Source organism: Sciurus vulgaris (genome assembly GCF_902686455.1).
Source record: "Sciurus vulgaris genome assembly, chromosome: 13".
In the NCBI taxonomy this organism is placed as follows: Eukaryota; Metazoa; Chordata; class Mammalia; order Rodentia; family Sciuridae; genus Sciurus; species Sciurus vulgaris.
Window position 1 is genome coordinate 7,520,561 of NC_136474.1, and position 13,988 is coordinate 7,534,548.

Here is a 13,988-nt window from a genome sequence, read left to right on the forward strand (position 1 = left end):
TCCACTTCTCCCTTAAGAGACTATTATCTGGGAGTATCTCTACAAGAACATGAACGTGAATTTCATGCAGCCTGCTTAAATGATGGATTCATAACTGACTCAAATTAGAAAGATGTCATGACTGTGGTATATAGGAATTTACAGAGCACAATCTCAAAGGGAATCACAAGAGATTAATCTAAAAATGTTAATAGAGACAATTCCAAATACAAATAAAAAAGAATGTATATCATGTCTATAATAGTTTAAATAAAAACAAATTCTAACAGAACCAGCAAGATGTAAGGATCATATATTTTTAAATGCAAATTAGAAAAATAGATTGTAAGAGCAAACTAAATTTATAATACAGTAGTGAGAAAATTCAACCCTTGGTGAGGTTGGTTTGGGTGGAGATGGAAATTAAGCCTCAACTTTTTACTTCATAAGTTCTCATATATCCCAAATTTTATTAATTGGTAATTTCTCTGGTTTTGTTGATTTGAAAATATAAAAATGATGAAATTGTTCACAACCAAAAATATTTTACTTTGATTTATTTGCATTCTCTATAAGTATCTGTGCACAAACAGGTTCTGACTGTGCCAGTAAATGCAGTGTTTGATTTTTTACATAATAAAAACATTCTCCTGTAGTGAGGTTAACATCACAGGGTTTCAACATGTGTTTTGTCTCCATGATGTTTTTCTGGAAATTTGTAGATTTATTCCCATCACCTCTAGCAAGATCCCCAGACTAAAGTGAGTAATATATTATTAGGAAAACTCCACAGAATAACATCCAAGCTAGGGAGGCATACATCTGGCATGAAATCCTTTTAGGATGAGTCTTTGCAGTCATCCTTCAGTGGAACTCTGTCAAGCACTGCAAGGAAAGCCAGGTGCCCATGCAGTATCTGAGGAAATAGGAGTTCAAATCATGAGTGAAAAGTACTCAAATCTTGCCCATTGCTGTTCTTTCTCTGAGATCCATTGTTTACCAGAGTTTCAATAATTTTCTGTGCCTCCATTTAGGACTATTTTGCAGTGGGGAAAGGTCAAAGTTCAGAGCCCTGCATTCAGTATCCACCCCTTTCCTTCAGGGCTCATTGTTATTAAGAAAAGATTTACTGGGAGTTTAATGCTTTACTAGTTTCCCCTCCCTTCTACAAGGTGCATGTCTCTTTAATTTTCTTTGGGAGCTATCTTGTGGGAATATTATTTACCATCACCCTTTGTTGAGGAAACGACAAGATGGCATTCAGAAAGTAGGAGAAACCAGTTTATTTTACACAGGAGGACCCAGAGAAGTTTAGCACTCCAAAATTCTAAGCCCTGATCCACAGTTTCTGACAATAATTATTTGTTATTTGACATAACCTTAGACCCATCCTATCATTGGAGATTTTTCTTCTTTAAAAAAAAAAAAAATTCCTAATCTATGTGACTGAAGGTCTCGTGCAGTGTCTCTAACATAAAGTGTCCTCACAGAAGAAAAAAGAAGAAACAGCTTCTCTCACAGACACCTATTACATTTCAGGAGGAATGAGTTAGACTCTTAGTGCAGTTATGTATTAGTCAATTAAATTTCCTGGAGAAAGGTTAAGCGAGGGGAGGGGAATTGACCCCTTCCCCAGGTACTAGACTCTGACCATAACGTTTTTGTAATTTTATTTCACAACCAGGTCTGGTTTTGCCATCACTCCTTCACTCAAAAAATGTGAAGAAAATGTAACCTGAATATTATGGGTGAAAAAATGAAAGTACTGAGAAATTGAGAAGTTTTCTGATATCCTTGCAATTTGTATGTTGTTTATGCTTGTTTTTTGTACCAGTGATTGAACTCAGAGGTGCTTAACAACTAAGCCACATCTCCAGCCCTTTTTTATATTTTACACAGAGACAGGGTCTTCCTGAGTTTCTAAATTCTTCACTAAGTTGCTGAGGCTGTTTGTAACTTTCCATCCTGCCTTTACTTCTCAAACTGCTGGGATTACAGGCTTGTGTCACCATGACTGGCAGCCTTGCAATTAATTAGCAGAATACCAAGGGTGAAACTCAGGGCATATGTTAGTCATGGGCCTCTTTAGAGTAAAATCCTCATCATTTTTTACGTATAGGAAGTTGATCCAAATCAAAAATAAACCTGTTTGAGAAAGGAGATGGAATGTAGGAAGTCAAGCCTTTCACCTAATTCCTGTAGCTAAAGCACCCTGTGAGATTTGCTTTCCAGGTCTTTCAGTGGGTCTTGACTTTCTTTTTCCCCCTTTGTCTTATTTTACTGTGATGGAACTTTTTGCTTAAAATGTATTTTTAGTAAGTGTTCACATTTTTTTTCTAATTTCCAGAACATAACAAAGATGAACTTAATGAAATCAATCCATCTGACATCTATGGAAAATTTCTTCACTAAAGAGAGTATGCATGGTTCTTTTTGGCATTGCTAATTTCCATTGTAAGTGTGAAAGCATTATATTTATATTAGAAATAGCATATATAGACAGGCAGCCCTCTTCGTTGTTGTTAATGAAGTAGAGAAAATTTCTAGTCATATCAATTTGCTTTAAGGATCATACCAATTGTTATTATTGAAAGATATGTAGTTCAGTGTTTCTCCATGGTTCCATGGTGGAGCACAATTTTTAAACAATTCCAAACTGTTGTAGAATAATATTCATATAAAGCACAATAGAAATGAACACATACAAAAATGAGATGAAAACATCCAAGTTACACACAATGCAAATTATATGTTGGTTTGTGTGGCATTCATTGTAAGATGCTGTGCCTGATTCTAAAGGTTGAGTCTGATATATGTGCTGAGCTTTCTATGACCCAGGCATAGTCTATAGCATCCAAACCTACTGTCAACATGTGGAAGGACATCACTCCAGAATGTGGAGACCCTCCCATAGGATGTCTGGCCAGACCTTAGCAGGGCAGTTGTTCCCCTGGAGGAAACTGCCTGAGTGGTTTTTGATGATAAATTAATAGCTCTTCCCCAACACTTAAAATTCCAATGAGCTTTGATTTATATTTAGGTTATCTATCAATATTTGGCCTGTTGTGAATTAAAATGAGAATTTATAAAACACTACATTCACATAAAATATTGTGTACATATTACATTTTAACATACATAAGAGTGGCATTGTTGTAAAGTTCTGGAAATCTTGAAATTAGAATACAGATGGATTCCCCTCTTTATATATTTTATGTTCATCTTTTGTCATGTAACCTGTGGGAAATTCAACTATACACTCTTGGAAGAATGAGAATGAAAAAAGTCAAATAATATTTTGCTATTGAAATAAAATAGCTTTGAACTTGTGGTACCCTAGAAGAAACTGGTGTTCCAGAATCTGCCTTGACAACACTGTTCTATATTATTAGATTTTAACATACTCTATTGCTCACAGTGACTTGTTTGTACATAAATATCTTTTGTTATTTTGAAATATTTGTTTTGTTCTTGTGGTTATCTTTCTACTCAAGTCTTAATTTCTGGGCCCCATTTTTTCTAAATTTAAACTTGTAATATATGACTTATTGGGCTTTTCCATAAACTTTACTGAGGTATAATTGATTTATAAAAACTTGCATGCATTTAGGTTGTGCCCTAAGGAACCTTTAGCTCTTCCAAGATAATAAATGTATCCATTTCCTCCAGAAGTTCCTTGCTTCCTCTTTATTACCTCCTTGTTTGCAAAAAATTGCTGCTGTGTCTTTTCTCACTCTAAAATTTTAAAACATTAAATAATCATATATTTTTCATGTTCTTGTCTATCTTCTAATAGAATGTTGACTTTCACATCTTCTGTGTATTGTTTTCTTTCTTTTCAGTACTGATTATTTCTTTGTGTATATTTTAATTTGTTTATCCATTCACTTACTCACTTTTGCTATACATGCAGAATATACATGTAGAACTGTACTTGAATTTCTCTTGTTTGATGCCCAGGAGTGGAATATGTAGACCATGATGTAGGTGTACACTTTAAGAATCTGCCAAACTCTTTCCAAATAGATAAGCACATTACATTCCCAACAGTGTGTACAAAGTTACAACTGTTCCATGCTTTCATCAGTCCATGTTCATGGTCAGTACTTTTATTTATTGTTAATGTCTTTTTCCCATAGTGGAAATTAAACTCAGGATCTTAAGCATGCAAGATAAATGTTTTACCTCTGAGGTACATCCAGTTCTCCTTTCCTTTAGTACTTCGTATTTTACATAAGAAGTCAGCCAAAACTCAGGTCATGATGACTTTTATCTCTTGTTTTAGAAGGTTTTATGTTTTTAACACATATATTTAGATCTATAATCATTCACAATTAATTGCTTTAGTGTCTGAGGCAGAGATTAAAATTACTTATTTATTTATTTATTTTTTACATATGATCACAAAATTTTTCCTGCACCATTTGTGGAAAAGATTATCTACTGACCTTGCATGATTGTCAAAGCTTGCTTGGCCACTTAGGTGTGAATCTGCTTGTGTCCTCTGCTATATTCACTTGGTCTCATTGTCCTTACACACTGTGATGTTTGCTGAGCTCTGCAATAGCTTGGAACTAGGTAGTGCTGTTCTTCCAACTTCTTTCTGCTGTTTTGACTCTTCTATACTCTTCACTCTTTTACTCCATTTTAGATTCAGCTTTTCCACAAGTCTTGCTGGGGTTATGTTTACAGTTACAATCAATTAATAACTCAGTGTAAGAAATAATGGAGATTTTAAAAAATATTGAATCTTTTCATATATGACCATGGCATATCACTCAATTGATTTAGGTCATTTAAATTTCTCTTAGTATTGTTTTATGTGCATAGTTTTCCAGGTATGGGTATTGAAAAAAATTTTAATAGCTTAGTTTTATTATTTTTTTAATGTACACAGTACTTGGGATCCAACTCTTTAACTCATATATGCTAAGGAAGCACTAAAAAACCCAGCCATTGAGTAATATCAGTCAAAAATTTTTGATTTTTTTTTTTGGCATGAAATAGGACAGGAAGATAGCAAGCAACAGCATGTTTTTTTATAATAACAAAGGTAATAAAGTAACAGATTTCTCTGAAGAGAAGGGGCCCCAGAGTCAGAGCCTGGAATCTTATAGGAAAGTACTGACTTTGTCTTTTTAAGGTTTTGGGCCCTCCTCCTTTTTCTATCTGCTCTGACTCCAGGCTCTCTTTTATTTATTGTTGCTTCCAATTCCAATGCCCACACATCTGTTTTAGTCTTTCTGGTGGGTCTCTGCTCATGTCCATGGGCATATTTGTTAGCTAGATATTTGCCTTACTGATGAAAACTCTGTGTTCTCTCAGTGTCTGCCATGCCTTTGGCTTCCTCCTTTGCCATCCTGTCCTTATTGCCCACACAATTCTAAATCTCCCTCAGGTTCTTATATTAATGTTTCTAATGGGTTGTGAAACTTATTCATAAGTACACATATCTGCTGTATATGGTCCTATATTAAAGTTCAATTTCTGCTGCATGTAAACAGCCATGCCTGCATTCCCAGCTACTCAGGAGGATGACAACATAAGTAAAATCAGTCTGGAAAATTTAAAATAAATTAAAGGTGACTGGGTTTGTGAGTGTCCCTGGATTTGATCCTCAGAACAACCAAAAATATCATTTTTGATATTTGTTGTTACAATATAGAAGCTCACTTTATTTAAAATAATTTTTGCAGATATTAATTTTCAATTTTTTATAACTTTTATCTGCAGAATTTGTCCATTTAATTGTTTTAATCTTTAATCAGTAAAAATATCTATTTATTAAAGAATATTTTGAAAACACAAATAAAATGAAAGAATAAAGTTATAATGTTATAATTTTTATTTTTAAAATATATTTTTCTTTGACTTAAAATTCCAATATTTTCAATCATTTGATAACCATATTATTTGTTTTTTAAAAATACTTTATTTTGGAGTAGGTTAAAATTCATGTGCAGTTATAACAAATAAATCAGAATTGTATACTTCACTCCATTTCTCCTAATGGTAAACCATCTTGTATAACTAGTATACTGGCACAATTGGTATGCTGGACTTAGTGTGCTCCACTTTAAGCCTAGTCAGATTCACCAGGGTTACATGTACTTCCATATGTGCATGCTTCTGCAGCTATTTTATATATGACTCTTCAAATGCAGATGATCATTCAAGATTCAGATTTATATCATAAGCATCCCTTGCAAAGACTTTTGTGTAAATTGGTATTATTTCCTCCTTAAATTATTTGTAAAATCTGTACACAGTGATGCATGCCTATAATGCCAGGTATTCAACAATGTATGTTAATGAATTACACATTGTGTAAATTTTGTGGATTGGCTCTCTTTTTACCCAGAAACATTCTCCAAGCAGGTTGCTCTGGCTGTCAGTAGGTTCTCCCATGAGAATATTTTCATTTTGGTGGGTACTTATAAATCTAGTTGTGGCATATTTATATCAGGATATTTGTGGAACTGTTTCCATTTCCTTGGGATGAATGCCAAGGTGAGCCACTGCTGGGACCCATGTGTAGTTAAAAAGTGTCAAAGTATTTTTAAATGTGCTGTCTAATTTTTCATTCCCACCAACAGTATGTAAAGAGATCCGGTTTCTGTGCCTTTTCACCAGAATTTGTTTTATTTCACTCCGATGGATATGGGTTAGTTTCTCACTGAGTTTTTATTTCTATGTTTGAAGTGGCTAATGAAAATTTTTTATGTCTTTACTTTCCATCTTCGTTTCTTGAATGAATACAATTGATAATCCTCTAGATCTTGTATTCCATGGTCACATTAAAGTGATTTATTCCTTGTAGGAGATTTTCAGTAGAATATTCAATTGTGTTGATGCTGGATATAACTTTCTTTTCCTTCAGAGTCTGGTTTTATTTACTTTTCTTTATGGAACATGATAAAACTTCCAGAACTTTCCTTTTCTTTTCAGTGTGATGAGTTTTCATTGTGAGTGGTATCAAATTGTGTCCGATACTTTGGTTTGCATCTACTAGAAAATTATTGATTTTAAAAGACTGATCCATTTTTATATTACTAAAAATATTCTCACTTGGTCATGATGTATTGACCATATTTTATATTGCCAAGATCAATTTGTTAAAATTTTTAGACGTTTTGTACATGTCTTCTTGAGATATGTTGGTCTACAGTTAAGAAAACCTGGGCACATTGGTGCACATCTGTAATCTCTGGTACCCTGGAAGCTAAGAACAGGATGATTGCAAGTTTAAGGCCAATCTCAGCAATTTAGTGAGAATTCTCAAATTAAAAACTTCTAGGGATGAAGCCAAATGGTACAGCACTTGCCTACCATGCGTCATGCACTGGATTTAATTTGCACTCCAATAAAATATAGTTTGTAAACTTCACCAGTAAATCCACTTGAGCCTACATTTAATGGGAATATTTCAGTCATTAAAATTCTTTGATACAGAGCTGTTCAGGTTATTTCTTTCTCATGTAAGGTTTTATACTTTTAGTCTTTTAGTGTCTATTTTATCAAAGTTGTTGAATTTGTAGGCCTAAAGCTGTTTGAAATCTTTTTTTATTTCTGTACTCTCAACATTCATAGGCTCTCTAGTGATATTATGGTTGTGCTTTCTAAATGTATTCTCTTGTGAGCAAAGAATATAGTTTGCATACTTAGAATTCTTTTAATTTTTTTGAGAGTTTTGTGGTTTAGACTAAGGTTTTGTCATAAAAGTGTTCTTCCTTATATCCTGGATACCAATAAAAATTGTTGTGTTGTTTTGGTGGAATGTTCCATAAATTAAATTTGGTCAAGTTTGTACATGTTAATTCTGTATTCTTACAAACTTTCTGTTGACTTTTTAATTGAGTGTATAGTTGAGAATTCATAAAATAATTGTGTTTTTTTTTTCTCTTCTTTTTTCTCTTTTTTTTTTTGGCATGGGGGATTAAATTGAACCATATTCCAAGCCCAATTTTGCATTTTATTTAGAGACATGATCTCACTGAGTTGCTCAGCACCTTGTCAATGCTGAAGCTGACTTTGAATCATGATCCTACTGCCTCATCCTCCCAAGCTACTGAGATTAGAAGTTTCCTCTTTGTTCCATCATTTTTTTTCTTTATGTATTTTTCTGTCTTTAGGAGTTCAATGTTTAAGATAATTTTGTGCTCATGTGGATTGACACCTTTCTCCTTAAATAACCTTCTTCATTCCTGATATGATGGTATCTACCTAGAATTCTTTTTTGTCTCATAGAAACGTATTACTAGATACACCTAGTAATAGGACTGAGTTTCATCATCATATACCTCCTGACCTGATATATGTGTAGGTACCTATTATGTAGTCACTTAGTGCATGGGACTGCTCTGACCTTGAGCACATTCTCTATATTTAGGGATGATCCCAGCACCCTCATGTTTTCACATCCTACCCTCCATATCACTCTGCCAGTGGTGTTGTTTCCCAGCTTATAGATGATGAGATATTCAGGTGGGTCATTCCTTGTCCAGTGGAGGACCCCTGATGGAGCTCCCAGACTCTGACTTCAAAGCTATGTCAGTCACTTTGGTCTATTCACAGTGCTCTTACTGAGGTGGTGAGCTGTGGATTCATGATGTCTTTCCTTGGTTGAAGTAAATATTTTTTTCATAAGAGAAGGTCTCAGAGGCATGCCTTGATGTTCACTTCTCTTCTCTGCTGAAACTCTCATTTGGGCTCATCTAGGTCAGCGTGAGGAGAAGCCAATTAATTGACTCAAGTGCTGTCTGGCTGACCTTTGCATTTGACCTTTGCCAGCCAACTGTGCCCTTTCCCATAAACATTCTCTGCAGTGTCCTTGGAGTTTTCTCACATTTACTGGAAAAGAGACTATTTCTGTGGAGTTGCTGAGCTGTCTTTCTTCCAATGAAGCCAGAAAACTCCTTTTGTGACTTCTCTGTCATCATAGGCTTGCACAGGGGTTCATATTATTGCCAGCACTTAGAATGTCAGTGTTCATGATTCACAGGACCATTCAAACATGTGGGCTGGGCAGAATGTCCCCATGCAAACACAAAGGACCAAGCTTAAGTGTGGTATGTCTCTGTCCAAGTTCTCTCATCTAGGAAGAACAGAACCAGAGTAGGACCCAGACCTTCTGAGAACACACCCATTACTTGGACCATGCTCACTCCTGCTTTACTTGTAATCATAAAATAGTCAATGTTCCCAGGATGCCCTGCACCAATCCTTCTGTAGAACTGCTATTTCCTGAGCTGCTTCTAAGTTTAATTTTTTATCCAGAAAACTTTTAAACATTCATGAAAGCATGGTGAAATACATTTCCATGTAGAGTAGTGATCAGTACTTCTGCATTGGATGTTTAACAGTATAACCATCTAATTCTAAAGCATGAGAATCCTTCATTTTTTGCATTTCACTTACTATTGTAGCTTTCTGTTTAATAGGTTGCTTGAATCAAAGTCTAGATAAATGGCACATACTGTTTTTTGTTGAGCAGTATCTTTGTTTATCCCTCTATTTCCTCTTCTTGTTTATTTATTTTGGCACAAGGTGCTTAACCACTGAGCCACATCTGCACCACATTTTATTATTTGAGACATGGACTTGTTAGTTTTCTCAGGGCCTTATTAATTTTCTAAGTCTCACTTCGTTTTGTTTTTTGTCTTGGTTTTGGCTTTAGTTTTGGTTTTCATAAGTGATGTATTCATATTAACATTTTTAAAGGGGAAAAACTGGGTGTTGTCAGACTCACTCTTCTTCTAAAACTACTAATCCTGTGCTGAACTTCTCCTGGAGGTAAGTCTCAAATGGTTGGGTCAGAAATATCTTTATAGTGCTAAGATTAAGAAGTCACTTTTAAGCAGGCCTTGGGAGCTGGCCTTGGTGGGGCACACCCATTCTGCCCTCCGCAGATCCTGTTCACAGGGCATCCCCTTCTATCCTGGACACAGGCCAGCACCAAGACTGGACCATTGGTGTTCCCATCCCTGGTGCCAATGACTTCTTGTAAATGGGCTCACTGCTTCTCATGCCAGGAACCAACTACACATGCCTTTCCTTCTCTGCCTGGATATTATCCTTGCCCCTTGGAAACTTCTGTGGTGACAAGCTGAGCTCTAGCCACATCACTGTTGCAAGATCCAGGCCATTGTCTTTCACTACTTAGCAGGTGCTTCCTATATCATATCTTCTCAAGGATATCAGTTTTTTTATATTTGTGGGTGAATTTCACTAGGAAAATAGGATACAAACTGAGTTCATTGGTAAAAGATATGTCTCAGGAGTAATCCAGCAAAGTCAGGTTCAGACTGCTGACCATTTCCCCTTCTGTGGCACCCAGGACAGGCTTCTGTCCAGCAGAATCTTTGGATATGTGCAGATCATTTGTGCCCAAAGAAAACAGGCCACATGTCTGGATCTGAGGCACTCACATAGAGGCAGTCACATAGAGGCATCATGTTACATGACACTCAGGGCTGCTGAAATTTAGGCTCCCAATGATGAAGGCAGATGCACATCAAGCAAGCTAATATATGTGCATAGCATTCCTGACAAGCTGCAATGACCCAGCCCATTATTCATGTGGACAAGACATTACCATCAACCATGACTATCAGGCCACTCTGAGGACCACATTCCCAGTGGTGGGCCAAAGTTCAATCCAGGTTCCAGGTTCCCTTGAAGATATGCAGGGACTGAACAGCAAGACCTACTCAGGGAACATTTTTTTTATGCTCTACATGTGATATTTAATACTTAACAGTGCCCATGAGATTGGGCACTGAGTGTGTAAACTCTGACACAGAACAAAACCACATCCAGACACTGCTGAACTGAGTTTTGATCTATGGTGGGCTTATGCTCACCTATGCTGAACTTCCTGCTCACTACCAGCTAATGGAGTGCTGAGTGTATACAGACCACAAATCCACTGGTGTGAGCAAACCCCTATGTGATTGAAAATTAGTCTGAGTCTCCTCCCATTCCCCTGGGGGCATATGAAGGTGTATTTGTGTCTTCATATTCCACCTCCTCATGGCCTCTGTCTTTGCCCAGGTAGTTCCCCAGGTGTGTGTCTACAAGGTCATCATAATATTTACAGGTGGTATAATATTTATTTTTATTCATTAAAATGCAGTACATGCATGATAGGCCTGGCATGGTCACACACAACTGTGATCCCAGTCACTCACAAGGTGCAAGCAGGAGCACCACAAATCTGAGGCCAGTCTATTCAACATACTGACACCATGTATCTTAAAAAAACATTCTGAGGAGCAGCTCAGTGGCACAGCACTTGCCTAGCATGTGTGAAACCTGGGTTCAACTCCTCCCCCTTAAAAAGTAAAAAAGATTGCAGAAGCTCTAGACTTGAGTTTCCTACTGGTAATGCCTATTTAAAAAGGAAACTGAAAAGGAATATGTTGGGTTGGGGGCTACGCCATGCAGACTATGCCAAGATGGCGCCTGGCAACCATCCAGAAGTTGTTTTGGTCACGTGGGCAGTAAGGAGGTTGATTAACATAAGCACACCCCGGTGATTTATCATTGGCTGTATTCAATTAAGTCTACGCACACAACGTGTGCCCAAGTGTTCCCAAGTGCTTCTGATCGTGCCTGTTCGGTTTTGACCTTTGTCATGATTGGCAAACTAGCTCCTCGCCTAATCTTGGTCACCCCTACCCTTCACCTCCTTGAGAGGATATAAGCCGGCTCTCATCTAGTGCCGGGGTTCCAGGTCTCAGGTCCCAGGTCCCAGGTCCTAGGTCCTAGGTCCTAGGTCCTCCGTCCTACCGATTCATGAATAAAGCATTCTGAATTCAAGAATCTCGCTACTCGTTTGTCTCCCATGCCAAACTGACTCCACTGGATGGCGTCAATGTTGCAAATTATCAGGGTTTAAAATGTCTGATCTTTTAAAAAATCCTTAAAAAAAAGGCAATAACTGTGATCAAATTTCAAATTAGCAAAACAAAACTTTAAATATGTAGAGAAGTCTGGCAAGTAATATAATGAACTCCCATATATTTAGTCTTCAGATTAAAGAGTTACACTCCATGATCAATGTTGTTTCAATTAGACTTTTATTCTTCATCTATTTGTATCCTAAAAATAAGCAGTATTTAAATTGTATAAACACTACCAGTATTTCATTGATAATGTAGGGCTTCCTCAACTTGGGATACTCTTGCCTCAGTCTCCCTGAGGCTGGGGTGAGAGTCATGGTCTGAAGGAGGAGCTTCAGGAGAAGGTTGTCTCAAGTTTAAGTCCTGCTGGGTCAGGTGCCTGGCGAGGGGCTGCAGGCCACCCTGTCTGCATCCCTTGCTACCCATGTTGGGCCTCTTGCTTAGTGGTAAAGCCTGGTGAGTGCAGACAGCCTCTGCAGCCTGCCAAGGGGAGTGGTTTACCCATAAGGTCCTCTCCCTGTGCACACCCTGGACAGTCCCTGAAGAAAACCTCCTGAGCTAGGGTGCCATTGCCAGGGAAAGTAGTGGCTTTATCTTTACTAAAGTTGATTTAATATAATTTGAATTGGTACATAAAAGGATTTGACGAGACCTTCGTGCTTAACCAAGATGTGACCTCTAAGTCTGGATGAGAGGCTGAGAATTCTTTTAAAAGCCATCACTTGACAGGTGGCACAGACCTGTAGTACTTGAGCCCAGGAAGGATGAGGCAGGAAGATGAAAGTTTGAGGGTAGCCTCTGCAATGTAAAGAATTTGTCACAAAATAAAATAAAAATACTGCTGTCACTCAGCAGTAAAGATCCCTGAGTTCAATTTTCAGTACAATTACTTAGCTAAATAAATTAAAGATAAATCCAGGAAAGAATCTTTTGGAGCTTAATTTGTGGCAGTGCTGCCAAACAGGATGCTGAACCCACAGGTGGATTCAGGATTCCAGTGGGCCCAGAAGGGCCTCAGAGACCTGTGACAGTAGAGGCAGGGAGCCCAGACCTTGGACAGGCCTTGTGGAATCAGGCCCACTTGAGAAGCCTCATGAGAATCTAGCAATGCAAAGGGATTCTCAGGCTGGAAGCAGAGGCTGCCTGAAGCCCTGGATGCTACCAAAATGCCAGACACTTAAGTGAATCCAGAATGTGGTCTCCCACTAGGGATGCCCCTGGCACCAGAGGGTCAGGAGTAAATGAGATTGGGACAGGAGGAATCATCAAGTGACCAAGTAGTTTTTCATGGCTGAAGACCTGGATGCTGGTCAGGAAGACATCCCTGGGAGCCAGAGGGACTACTAGCACAGAAGAGCAGAGCTGTTCATCAGGTCTAGAGGAAGAGCACTGGAGAGTGATAAGGTGTGAGTATCCTCTGGACCTTGGAGACATAGAAGAATAGGCTAAAAGTAGGCTGTTCAAAACCCAGTTCCAGATGGATCCACAAAAAGATTTCTAAGAAGAAAACAGAACTGCAGTCATGTTTATTCTCTATGTTCAACAGACAGCAAGAGGTGTGCATTTGGGACTGATTTTTCAGCATATTCTCTGTCCATCAGAAAGGTAACCCCCCACAGCTCCCTCTTCTGGACCCCAGAAAGGGAAGGAAAGGAAGGAAGGCGTATGGTCCATTATGGCTGCTGGAGCTTAAAGCAGCATGCTGTGTTTTGGGTATGGTTGGCATGCCCAGCAGGGTCTACTGTGAGTGAAGAATTGTTCTACAGAGTGGCAGCAGGTGGAGGTGGGGTATCTTCAGAGCTTGGCCTAGTAGCTAGCCACTGGGTCAGTGCAGCCACCCAAGAAAGGGGGTGCTCTGGGACTCTGTGTGGTGCTGGTGGGTTTCTGGTTGCTGTGTCCAAAATGACTGAGAACAATGTAGAGGCAGACAGGTTTATTTGTTTTTTGGTTTTTAGAGGTTCAGTCCATAGTTGGCCAATGCCATTGCTCTGGGTCCAAGGTTAGAACATGGTAGCAGAATTACATGGTCCAAGCTCCTCAGCCCAGCAGACAGGAGGTCAGGAGAGGGGGAGGGGCAGGCCAAGGGGAGGAGCTATAATCCATAAA